Genomic DNA, 14,293 nt, shown 5'->3' with positions numbered 1-14,293 from the left:
GGATCAAGTCACGATCCCCGACGGTGCTCTATCCCACGCCCGTTATCCGGCGTGCAAGTCACCTCAACATAGCACTACAACGTGATATCCTTAGAAATTAGGAAGCAAGGCATAAAAAAATAGCATATAGTAAACTATGTTCAATATCACACTGTTGCGGCGCGCAACCCGATCCAAATAACATACTCATGGCGGCGTGCCACCCGATCCACACCTAACACTCACCTAAAGAGGTGCACATCGAGCTAAATTGCTCATTAATATAAAACACCGAATTTCGGTCACAAGCACGCTAAGTGCACAATACCGTTCCTGAGGGGACATATAGCGCTATAAGCTACCAAAACTCAAGCTCAACTGAGGAGCGATATACAATCTGAATATCGAGAGCCATTTTGCTCATAAACATCATTTCTACGTGGATCCTCAACACATAAGCATTTTCTCAAACCGTCTCACAACTTATACGGCGCAGTGTATCACTGCATAAAACATCTGACAACGAAATAACACCCTGACTCCTCCATAAGGAGCGCAACACTGAAATGAATCCATTTGGCCTGACATAGAGCCCATATTCACATTTGAATCCATCCATCGACCTCAAGCCGATTCTGATCACACTGAACTAGGTTAATTACCTTTCAAAGGTCCCTAACAACTCATCTTCTGCTCGTAACACATAGGAACATCCATCAAAGTCGGAGGAATCATCCGTAGTCCACAACCCAATAGACTGAGTGCCCTTCGGCATATTTTCTCAATTCAACGATATTATCACAACCTTCATACTTGGTTCAAGTTTTCAATCAATCAAGTGACTAACTGCCATACTTACAAAATCTTCCTGTGGGACCTCTACCACAACCTACCAACGAATACTGGGTTGTACCTCCAAACCATTGGTCGCACTAATGCTGAAAACCGATCAAGAATTGTCAACCAGGATGCAAAGCCTTTTCACAAAACACCGTTCTCAGGTGACGCTGAAGACAATACCGACTTACCTTAAACGTCGAAGCTACTTCCCTGCTCATCCGAGCTCGTGACATCCTTATCCATACCGAGTTGTTACCTCTATCTTCACTTCAAATTCCCTACCACTCATTGCACCCAACATGCCAACCTACGATAGGACACGCTTTTCATCAAAGCTTCAGATCCACTATTAGATTATCACTTCATCATATAAAATTTTCCACTTGACCCACTTCAGGAGAACCATAGCAACACACAGGTGAATCCTCAAAACTGTAGAATATGCAAATCTCTAAGTAGGGGTCTAACTCACCCTAACCCTTTTGGAATCCGCCTACACGTAACAGGCCCATAACAATGGAATACTCTTGAATAACATCAATTACGACGGACGACAGGCCTCACCTGTACCGCCACAAATCACACGCGTAACTTGATCATGCTGAAGGAATTGATCTCTGCCACCAATATGCCATCGGATAAATGGCTAACCAATCCATTTTCTTTCGACTCACCCTGATTCCTTAGGAGTAATGGTAACTGCATTCAACATACAACTCCATCCATCTGCACTCATCCCGAGTGACTTTGAATCACGAGACCATGCTGTCTCACATCCCACGAACTATTTCGTACCTTCCAACTGCTACATCGCAAGATAAACATCATAAAATATTCTACGAATTCCGAGCCATTACCTGCACCTTCCTAATAGTGCTACATAGAAGCCCACACTTGATATAGAAAAAAATTACACATCTTGACCTCTCCTAATGGAGACTCAGTTTCTAATCACATATACAAATTTAAGATACCCAATTGTCATACGTAGAATCTCGACCACATTAGTACCATTCTCGAGAGTCATTTACTCTATTTAGCTGCATTTAGCCTAATCAAATGAACAGAACCACCCGTGCCTCATTTGCACTCTGACACCGCAGGGTGTGACCTCATCCCAATACAAACAAACATCTCCCTGCTCCATGCACCGAGCATTCTTTACCAACAACAGCTTAAAACATCCTGTGATTCTCACACATCTACGAAGCACCATACTAAACCTTTGTCACAATTTTGCTTTCACTCGTGCNCCCAATGGAGACTCAGTTCTAATCGCATATACAAATTCCAGATACCCAATTGACACATGCAGAATCTCGGCCACATTAGTACCATTCTCGAGAGTCATTTACTCCATTTAACTGCATTTGGCCTGGTCAAATGAACAGAACCACCCGTGCCTCGTTAGTACTCCGACACCGCAAGATATGACCTCGTCACAATACAAGCACGCATCTTCCTACTCTATGCACCGAGCGCCCTTTACTAGCAGCAACTTAAGAAATTCTGTGATTCTCACACACATACGAGGTACCGTATAACCTTTGAAAATAAAAATAAATTCCTTCACAGCCATCCTCGACCCCAATCTCCGCAAGCCACAACTAACTCACCAACGCGCCTCAAACTGGAACGAACATAGCACCTAGCCGTGCAATAAACTTAATCAATAGCAAACTCCCCAACTTGGCTCGAAGCCATAGATCAAAACGCACTCAATAAATCCTACGCATGTACTCTATTGCTGTCATGATATCATAGTGAGATTAACTCAAATCCTCTATAGGCTTGTGAAATCATAGATCAGTTAGAATTTAACTCTTCTGCAATTCTCACCTTCACCTTCGCGACAGATACACCCACTCCCTAAGCGACCAATTTAGATTTCAACACATTTTCTTCACTTGTAAATGAGATATCCTAACATACACATAAGGATCACACCACCTTAGAACACTCCGCAGGAGATAACCCACCTGTTTTCGCCTCAATATAACATTTCTGCATATCTTCCACCATTATACACATCACATAGTCACTTAGCCTTCCTGAGTCTGAACTCATACCGCAACATGTAACTTACTTCACTCCCAACTAGGAGCCTTGAAAAGATTCTTCACACGCCCATAATTCGGGGTTACACATCCATTCACAATGGAGATCATACACTTAATAGTTCATCTATCATCCAGCAGGCCTTCCTCGCCACTTCCAAGTCATATAGATACCTCTCGCAGTGCTAATGTACTCATCACATAGCTACCCAACTGTCATTCCCGCTAATGGGGACAATATCGAACGTATAAGTTCAAAAACACAGCTCACATAATCAGCATCTTGGTGCTCAAGCCATAAGCAAAATCCGGCCTCAAGTCCACCCAACTGGCCCGACATCAACTCACAAAGATCACGTCTCACCCCTCGATCAGGGAATCACAAGCTATTTAGGCACATATGATATTGAGCATTCACGCGCGCGTACGAACACGTGGAGTGAATTTCAAGAGTCTCTTTTCAAGCTGAATCAAGAACGCACGATAAGAATTCAAGAATGTGAAGTTTTCCTAAAGGTTCTGCAGCCTCTCGAGGATAAGTACAGACGTCTCCGTACCGATCCACGAGACTCTACTAAACCGGCTCATGACTCGCGAGACCAAGTAACCTAAGCTCTGATACCACCTTGTCACGACCCAACCCCAGTCGTGATGGCGCCCAACACACTGCTAGGCAAGCCCGACCGTTTACACAACCTTAACCAAATAACCTAGATGGATGAATAAATATTCACAAGAAAGAAAAAAAATAACAATTTAAGTGCGGAATCTCTGAAATAATTTCTAACATCCGAAAAACCCCAAAATAAAATACTAAATAGCCCACAGATCTGGTGTCACAAGTCTGAGCCTCTAATGCATGAGTATTAACCTACTACATAATGTTTCTCTAGAAATGTGGAAAAGAGATAAATAAAATAGAAGGAACATCAGGACTGTGAACGCCAATTTGCAGATACCTTGAATCTCTCGAATGTGATGCTAGGCAGAGATAGATCTCACTCAGCCTCAGTGGGTACACCTGAATCTGCATACAAGGTGCAGGGAGTATTGTGAGTACTTTCAACTCAGAAAGTAATAAATATAAATAAAGTCTGAGGATAAGAAATCCTAAATAAACACAAGCAAAGCTATAAATACAACAACGTGAACAAATAGCATAATACAGTAAACATTAAAAACAGTTATAATAAAGTCACACCAGAATAAGAATAAATGACAATTAAATATGCAATGCAACACATAAACCGGTACCTCCAGTACCCCGCTGCGGCCGTGCAGCCCGCTCCATTTATTTAACGTCGACGGCGCTCACTGGGGGTGTGCAGACTTCGGGAGGGGCCCCTTACGGCCCAAGCGCAATAATAAGCCATATCGTGGAATCAAACAGGCCCTCGACCTCATATCAATATCAATATCATACCACTGCGGCGTGCAGTCCGATCCCATACTCAGTCCAAAATCACATAAGCCTTTCGGCACAATAATATGAAAATATTCAACCCAAACTTCATTTAAAAATATTACTTTAGTTTCTACTTTTAGAAAAATGGCTGAGCTTACAAAAACAGTATTAAATACCAGGACTGAGGATTCAAGTAGTTGGCACGAAGGATTCAAGTAGTTGGCACGAAGCCCAATTATGACAATTAATCCATTTTTATAAGGATATCACAAAAACTACAATCAGCTAGGTAGTAATTTTATTAACGGGACGGACCAAGTCACAATCCCCAACGGTGCTCTACCCCTCACCCGTTATCCGGCGTGCAAGTCACCTCATATAGCACTACGTTGTGCAAATTCGGGATTTCAAAACCCTCAACACAGCATTTACATTTATTACTAACCTCAAGCCGGCCAAAGTCCTAGCTTGCTATGCTCTTGCCTTTCGAGTTCACCTCCTCGTGCGTCGAATCTGACCAAAACCACAACGAATACATCACAATATGCTAAGGGAACAATACCCAATCGAAAACAATCGAAAAATAGCAAAATCTCGAAACTAGCAAAACCCGAGCCCCGAGCCCACTTCTCGAAAAATTACACAACTCACATTACCGGATTCCTCATCTCGCCATGAGTCCATACATACCAAGAACTCCCAAATCCGAGCTCAAATGACCTATCAAATCCCAATTTGAAATATCAAAAACTCAAGCCCTAGCCTTACCCCTTTTGGATGAATTTCAACCAATTTCCATGTTAAATCTATCATAATCTCGTGTATTTAGGCCAAGGAACTTACCTCCAATCAATCCTCCTTGAATCCCTCTTCAATTTGTCCCAAAGAGCTCTCAAAATACTCAACAATGGTGGAAAAATGAATTTTGGATGATTCCAATAGCTCCGTATGGTAATTTTGGATTTAGGATCGTGCCCGAAAAATTATTTGGAAGTTTGTAGTTTAATTAGGCTTGAAATGGCGAAAATGAGAAGCCGAAGTTTGGAAATTTGACCGAGGGGTTGACTTTTTGATATCGCGATCAAAATCCGACGCAAGAAGTTGGAATAGCTCCATTATGTCATTTAAGACTTGTGTGCAAAATTTTGGGTCAATCGGACTTGATTTGATAGGTTTCGGCATTGTTTGTGGAATTTGAAATTTCAAAGTTCTTAAGCTTGAATCCGAAGTTGATTTGGTGTTTTGATGTTGTTTGGAGTAATTCGAAAGCTCGACTAGGTGTTAATGATGTTATGGGAGGTGTTTGTATGTTTGGGTTGAGGTCTGAGGGCCTCGGGTGTGTTTCGCGTGAGTTTTGAGCGAGTCCGGACATTCCTGAACCTAGAAAATGGATGGGGGCAGAAGTTTTAGGGCTGGGCGCGGTCAATTTAGTGCTGGGCGCGGTGGTCTAGTGCTGGGCGCGAAAAAGTGACCGCGGTCCGCGGTCATGAAGATCTGCAGGTCGTCGGTCCAACTTCGGAAGCTCATATCTTTTGATCTACAAGGAATTTGGGGACGATTCGAAAACGAAATTTGTAGAGATTTGAATCTAGTTTTCAGAAACATATTATGAATGGCATTTGGACATCTGTAGAGAAAGTTATGGCTAAAATACTAAAGCCTGTCACTGCAAAGGAAAACCTGTGCGGCCGCGGTCGTTTTTGCGCGGACCGCACTTGTTTTGTGCGGACCGCGGTCGTTTTTGTGCGGTCCGCAGAGGTGGGAATCCGTGGGGTACTCTATAAATACGAGGTTTTGGGTTTTATTTGATATTTTGACCTAGAGAGCTCGGATTTTGGCGATTTTTCGAAGGTTTTTCAAGAAATTCATCGGGGTAAGTGATTCTAACTCAGATTTAGTTAGAGTAAATGAATCTATCATTGAATTCATCATTTGATTCGTGATTTGGGGTGAAAAATTAGAGAAAAATTATAGAAACTTCTAAAATGAATTTTTGAGATCCGAAGAACAATCTGATGTCGGAATTTGATAAAATTGGTTTGGTTGAACTCGTATTGGAATGGGTGTTCGATTTCATGAAAATTAAGTCGGATTAGGAGAGGCGGGTCCCGCGTTGGCTTTTGGTTGACTTTTTAATGTGAATTTTTAAGTCAATGTTCTATTATCCGGAATTGTTTCCGATGTATTTTAATGAAGTTATACAATTAATTTGGATAGATTTGAGTCTCTTGGAGGTCAATTCAAGCAAGAAGGCTATTTTGGAATATCGGCCTAACTTCAAAGAGGTAAGTATTTGGTCTAACCTTAGCTTGAGGGATTAGGAGTTGAGTCTTATTTGTTATGTGCTAATTGTGAGTACGACGTATAGGCATGATGACAAGTATCTATACGTTGGTGTCTAGCATGACCGTGAGTCTTATAATGTGAACTTCATGATTATGATGAATAACCTATGCTTTAAAGATGATTTCTACTTGTTGTGGAAAGTTAATGAAGTAATTGTGATTCTTGAACATCGAGGAGCAATGGCTCAAGTTATATTATGAATTTGTGAAAGCAAGTGGGTTGATTGAACCCTTGGAGCGTTGGCTCAAGTTACAATACGAATTGTGAAAGTTTATGAGATGATCACACACTTTGGAGCATTGGCTCAAGTGTTAGAGTGAGTTATGAAATGAAAGTGGAAGAAAGAGAAAGAGGTATAAATTGTTCCCTTGCCGGGAAGTTGATATTATTGATTGTTGTTCCCTTGCCGGGATTTAATTGTTTGATTGTTGTTCCCTTGCCGGGATTCTTATTTTAATCTTGTCTATCCCCTCACCCCATTGTTTGTGATTGTTGTTTGGGTGAGGAAGAGTGATAAAGCACGAAGGGTGATGTCGTGCATTGTGTTTAGTGAGGAAAGAGTGTAAAGCACGAAGGGTGATGCCGTGTATGATTATGATGAGAAAATGTAAAGCACGAAGGGTGATGTCGTGCCGCACGATGTACCATTCCGTGCCTATTATATTGATTTTATGGTAAGGATGAGAGTAAAAGCACGAAGGGTGATGCCGTGCAGTTTATATTGATTCGTATAGTGAGGACGAGAGTAAAAGCACGAAAGGTGATGCCGTGCACTTGTTACTTGATTTTATTTCGATGTTATAGATTCCCTTACCCTATTTGCATTGTGTTTGTTGCTTGGGTGAGGAAGAGTGTAAAGCACGAAGGGTGATGCCGTGTATTGTTTTGGTGAGAGAGTGTTAACGCACGAAGGGTGATGCCGTGCACTTTCTGTTGCTGTGTTTACTTGTTATTAACAATTCAAGTGTATTAACTGTCTAGATTCATTTACTTTTATGATCCTTTGTGTTGGAATCATAGTGTTTACAATACCTCGCCTTTTTTTTTATATATGTTCGATACTTCAAATTTCAACAATTGCTACATTTTCACCTCAATTGATTTCTCAACTAAATTTTTCCTTAAACCTTTTGAGGTTGTACTTTACTTAAAAAGGAAATTTCTACTATGTTTTGATTTATTGATTTCTCGTATTAAAGGTAATGATTTATTCGATATTGTACTTTAATTGAGAAGGGTATTTTCTTTATCAAATGATTTCTAAAAATAACTTCATCTTTTCTTGTTGATTTTCTAATTGGGCTGGAAGTTGTACTCTACTTTATGTTAAGCGAATGAGGCTCCTTGAATATTCTTAATTGTATTGGGTATGGAACCTATGAACTGAGTAACATGAGAATATTGTTGTGCAATGCGAGACAGAAATATGTGGGCACAAGGTGCCGAGAAAAATATTATAGTTTTATTTAATGGCACGTGAGTTGTTCGTGCGGTTGTAATACAAATATGGGCACGAGATGCCGTAAAAATATGAAAGTGGGATGAGACCTATATTATTATGATTATGAAATGAGGCGTCACAAGGTGACCTTTACTCGAAAGAATTATATTCGAAAGATGCTTATTTGAAAGATATTTATTTGAAGGAAATATATTCGAAATATATTTATTGAAAAGCATATTATCTTAGAGATTATTACTTGTTGGGGCCAAACGCACACGCAAGTATACGCGGTCGTCAAGTAATAAAGTGACTAAAAGTCGAATGTCGAGCCCACGAGGACTTGTGATTAATTATTAACTAAACTAGACTATCCTAATTATCTAAACAAGAATTAAAACTAGAAATATTTGATTCTAAACTAATTAAATAAAGAAATATAAATAATGAACTTTGAACAGAGAAAGAGTAGATTTTTATGATGTCAATGTAATGAAAACGATCTAGGGCTATGGGCTATCTAACATTCCTATTGTATTCTTCAATTGAATTGACTAACTAATTTATCTAGTTTATTGGTTGACAGGGTTAATATTGCTCATAAGAATCTGTCGAGTTCTTACTCGCCTATTCAAATTAACATAATGCCTATATGTCTATGGAATTTTAAGATTAACAAGAATGCATTTATAATTCCTGTATTTCAACGAAGCAAGGCAATTAGGTATATGTCTATCCTAATTGCGAATCCGTTCCCCGATGCCCAGGTTCAAGAACTTGCTCTACTCAATCCTATATGCAATCTAGAATTCCCACTTTCGAGTTCAATTCAAGATTCGTAGATAGTATTCAATTGGTGATCAAGCAATCAAATAATTAAGTGCAGGATTGAATAAATAAACCAATATGATAAACTAAGAAATCAAAATCAATATCCGAATAACAATAGTCATGAAAGAACCACAACCCTAGAACGTGAAGTTTAGCTCCCCATAGACATGGTAGCAAAACAACAAATCATACAAAGAAACATAAAAAGACTAAGTTGGTGGAAGAAAAGATGAAACCCGGCCTCTACGGCGGCTCTGTGCTTGTGTTTTTGTGACGACCCAAAGGGTCATCACCTGTTTCCTCATTCATTCTGTTCTTCCTAGGCCTTGAAAACCTTATTTTTACTTGCCTCAATTTGCGTGCGCAGTCCGGGCGCGTAGCCGGAAAAGCTTTTATGTTGAAATATGTGAATTCTGTGAAAAAATTTGAAGAATTTTGATATTAATATGTTTAAGGTTGACTTCGGTCAACATTTTTGGTAAATGGACCCGGACTCGAGATTGGACGGTCTCGGAAGGTCCGTAGAAAAATATGGGACTCGGGCATGTGCCCGGAGTCGAATTCCGAGGTCTAGAGCCCGAGAAATGAATTTTTCTGTGAAATTGTTTTTCTGAAATTATTAAGGAAAGTGGAAATGAAAATTGATTAAAAGACTGTGGTATCGGGCTCGTATTTTGGTTCCGACGCCCGGTACAAGTCTTAAATATGTGTTAAGCGCTTTCTGTAAAGTTTGGTCAAAATCGGACGTCGTTTGACGTGTTTCGGACCTAAATATCTAAAGTTTGAAGTTTATGAAGTTTGAAAGGAAAATGATGATTTTGAGGCTTGANAAAGTAAATGGAAAATTTTAGTTGGCACAATGTGCAAAATACTTGTGATTTAGAGTTGAGGACGAGATCCTCACATTTTTATATGATATGAAATATTTAAACCGAGCTACAAGCTGTGGTGGATGTTATATAAGGACGAGGTCCTTGTGGTAAAAAAAAAAATCATGTGTTTAAATTCCCCGTTGTGAAATTAAAAAAAAAAATTGTACTATAGTACTTATAGGGAGTCATGCCTATGAGGCTTATTTGAAAATTCTCGTATGAATATCCGTGGGCATAATTTGCCAAATTTGTATTGTAACTATTGAGTTTAGCATACAAGGTGAGTGCTCAGGTGGCGTTAATTGTGAATCGTTAATTTGGGTATGTAATTATGAGGTCTTCATGCTACGTTGCTAGTAAAGTGAAAGCTTGAAACAAGAATTTGTTAACGTGAAGTTAATTGGCGATTTTGTAATCGATGATGAACAACGATTAAGACCATAGACGTGGTTATGGGCATATATATAATTTATTTCATGTCCAGATGTCATTATGATAAAGCAATGCTTGTAATGCAGAGATTAGTATTCTTGATATATACATTGTGGTGTTTTGTTGAGTTGTGGATGTGTTGTTATGAGTTGTTTTGGTGTTACTCTGACAGGTGGATAGTCCCAATTACAGGGGAGACTTTGTCGAAATTTTTGAAAAATTTGGGAGTTAGAAAAATTTAGGACATTGAGTTGTGCAAATAAAGAGATAAGTTACATTATGTGTTTGAGGAAGGACTCTACTTATTATTTGAGGACGAATGACCCTAAGTGGGGGATAATGTAACACTCCGAATTTGAGGGGTGCGAAGGCACGAGTTGCTATAGCCAATCGAGATTAGTATCATGTGTTGATGTGAAGAGCGTACCTTTATGGTAATGACTGGAGTGTAAGAAATTTGGTCTTAAAGTACAAATATGGATAAAGGAAATAATCTCAATTGAAACGGTATTTTCGGACTTATTTCGAATGCGGTAATATAAGATCAACCACGAGTATATGTGTAAAAGTAGAAACATCAAATTTGAAACCTCAGAATAATCTTAGTACGTTCGAGGACGAACGTTTGTTTAAGAGGTGGAGAATGTAACGACCCGACCGGTCGTTTCGAATAAGTACAACCTCGTCTCCCCATATACTGCCAAATTAATGCTTCACGGTTCTTAAGTAACTTGCCGGGGAAATTGGTTCGGGTTCGGAAAGGTTTTGAAAGGAATTGAGACAATTAGTCTCCAAGAATAGGGCTTAAGTTGAATTAAATAGACCGGAAGGAGAAATATGAGTAAACGAATCCGGAATGAATTTTGGATGATTCCAATAGCTCCGTATGGTAATTTTGGATTTAGGATCGTGCCCGGAAAATTATTTGGAAGTTTGTAGTTTAATTAGGCTTGAAATGGCGAAAATGAGAAGCCGAAGTTTGGAAATTTGACCGAGGGGTTGACTTTTTGATATCGAGATCAAAATCCGACGCAAGAAGCTGGAATAGCTCCATTATGTCATTTATGACTTGTGTGCAAAATTTGGGGTCAATCGGACTTGATTTGATAGGTTTCGGCATTGTTTGTGGAATTTGAAATTTCTAAGTTCTTAAGCTTGAATCCGAAGTTGATTTGGTGTTTTGGTGTTGTTTGGAGTAATTCGAAAGCTCGACTAGGTGTTAATGATGTTATGGGAGGTGTTTGTATGTTTGGGTTGAGGTCTGAGGGCCTCGGGTGTGTTTCGGATGAGTTTTGAGCGAGTCCGGACATTCCTGAACCTAGAAAATGGATGGGGGCAGAAGTTTTAGTGCTGGGCGCGGTCAATTTAGTGCTGGGCGCGGTGGTCTAGTGCTGGGCGCGAAAAAGTGACCACGGTCCGCGGTCATGAAGATCTGCAGGTCGTCGGTCCAACTTCGGAAGCTCATATCTTTTGATCTACAAGGAATTTGGGGACGATTCGAAAACGAAAGTTGTAGAGCATTGAATCTAGTTTTCAGAAACTATTATAATAGGCATTTGGACATCTGTAGAGAAAGTTATGGCCAAAATACTAAAGCCTGTCACTGCAGAGGAAAACCTGTGCGGACCGCGGTCGTTTTTGTGCGGTCCGCAGAGGTGGGAATCCGTGGGGTACTCTATAAATACGAGGTTTTGGGTTTTATTTGATATTTAGACCTAGAGAGCTCGGATTTTGGCGATTTTTCGAAGGTTTTTCAAGAAATTCATCGGGGTAAGTGATTCTGACTCAGATTTAGCTAGAGTACATGAATCTATCATTGAATTCATCATTTGATTCGTGATTTGGGGTGAAAAATTAGAGAAAAATAATAGAAACTTCTAAAATGAATTTTTGAGATCCGAAGAACAAACCGATGTCGGAATTTGATAAAATTGGTATGGTTGAACTCGTATTGGAATGGATGTTCGGATTTCATGAAAATTAAGTCGGGTTAGGAGAGGCGGGTCCCGTGTTGGCTTTTGGTTGACTTTTTAATGTGAATTTTTAAGTCAATGTTTTATTATCCGGAATTGTTTCCGATGTATTTTAATGAAGTTATACAATTAATTTGGGTAGATATGAGTCTCTCGGAGGTCAATTCAAGCAAGAAGGCTATTTTGGAATATCGGCCTAACTTCAAAGAGGTAAGTGTTTGGTCTAACCTTAGCTTGAGGTATTAGGAGTTGAGTCTTATTTGTTATGTGCTAATTGTGAGTACGACGTATAGGCATGACGAGTATCTATACGTTGGTGTCTAGCATGACCGTGAGTCTTATAGTGTGAACTTCATGATTATGTTGAATAACCTATGCTTTAAAGATGATTTCTACTTGTTGTGGAAAGTTAATGAAGTAATTGTGATTCTTGAACATCGAGGAGCAATGGCTCAAGTTATATTATGAATTTGTGAAAGCAAGTGGATTGATTGAACCCTTGGAGCGTTGGCTCAAGTTACAATACGAATTGTGAAATTTTATGAGATGATCGCACACTTTGGAGCATTGGCTCAAGTGTTAGAGTGAGTTATGAAACGAAAGTGGAAGAAAGAGAAAGAGATATATGTCACACCTCCTTTTTCCTACACCTGTGAGGGTGTAAAGGAGTTTTTCCAATTAAAGGACAGTCGGAACGGGATTTATTATTAATTTTCAGAGTCGCCACTTGGGAGATTAATAGTGTCCCAAGTCACCGGTTGAATCCCGATCCGAGGAAATTATGACTCTGTTAACAGTCCGCGAACCAGAACTCCGAGTAAGGAATTCTGTTAACCCGGGAGAAGGTATTAGGCATTCCCGGGTTCCGTGGTTCTAGCACGGTCGCTCAACTGTTGTATTTGCTTTTATCTGATTTTAAAACATATTCTAACCTATGTGCCTTTTATTTTAACCGCTTTTATTTTATGTCTTTTTAATAAGAATTGCAACGTCGTGAAAATGTATCTCGAACCACGTCACACCAGTGCACCCGTGGCTTTTGATGCATTTCGACTCCGTTGAGATTTAGATTTGGGTCACATAAATGTGCACCCGCATTCAGGAAGGTAATATTACTAAAATACGCGCCTAAAGCAGCTACGCTTTTATTATCTTTGGGGAAAACCGTGAAATTCGCTAAACGGTTCACCCGAATTCTAAGTATTTTAACATGAGCGATTAATGGAGGCCCCACAATTTATGTGTTTGGTTTGGCGGGGCGCACTTCATTTATTTTAAAAGGATATCCTAAAAGGTCTTATGATTCTTCTATCTGTGGTTATTTCTACAATTCAAATTAACTCCACTAATGCTTGGCATAGCAGTCCATTACCCATGTTTCAATTACCAAAACCTATGGCGGATTGGATTCATATCACATTGGGCCGCCCATCAGTCCAAACAGAAGGAGAGATTAAGCAGCCTAGATCATGAGGGTCGTTCAAGCACTCAGGCCCAATGCCAGCCCCAATGAGGAAGGAGCTAACGCTGGACGGGGCTGTCTATTAGCAGAAATTGAAGCCAAGCGATTCAGAAATAGGCTATCAAGCCTTAATCCATTAGCAAGCATTAACCAAAACTGAACCTCAATTAAAAAGAACACTGCAACATTTATTTCAAATTGTTCAAATTACATCAAATACTGACTGCAAATTTTTTTAGAAACAGTATGATTGACAGGGAGGTATCAATTCAAAGTAAACAAACTGGAAACCATAATTTTGATAACACAAGGCATACTAATCATTTTCAGATTGATTTAAGCTAACATTACTAAAACTGAACCACTGGAATTATTACTTGAGGAAGTGTTATCGTGCCTGGACTTCGTATAAACAGGGATCTATCTTTTGACCCTTTTTTTTACTCAGTTTCCAATCCTAAACTACAGCGATCACAGAAATCCAACCACACTTCATTGAGACTACTAGTTTAGAAAGAAGGAACATCAGATCCAAAGTTTAACAATCTAATATCGTCCACAGTCCAAGTTATACAATCCAATTTTCAGTCCAGTTGTACAATGTAAACACAAATCTAAAGTAAGCCTAAACAAAGGGCAAATCACTTAGTATCTA

The sequence above is a fragment of the Nicotiana attenuata genome, unplaced genomic scaffold, assembly GCF_001879085.1.
Source record: "Nicotiana attenuata strain UT unplaced genomic scaffold, NIATTr2, whole genome shotgun sequence".
Classification (NCBI taxonomy): domain Eukaryota; kingdom Viridiplantae; phylum Streptophyta; class Magnoliopsida; order Solanales; family Solanaceae; genus Nicotiana; species Nicotiana attenuata.
This window is presented reverse-complemented; position numbering follows the sequence as displayed.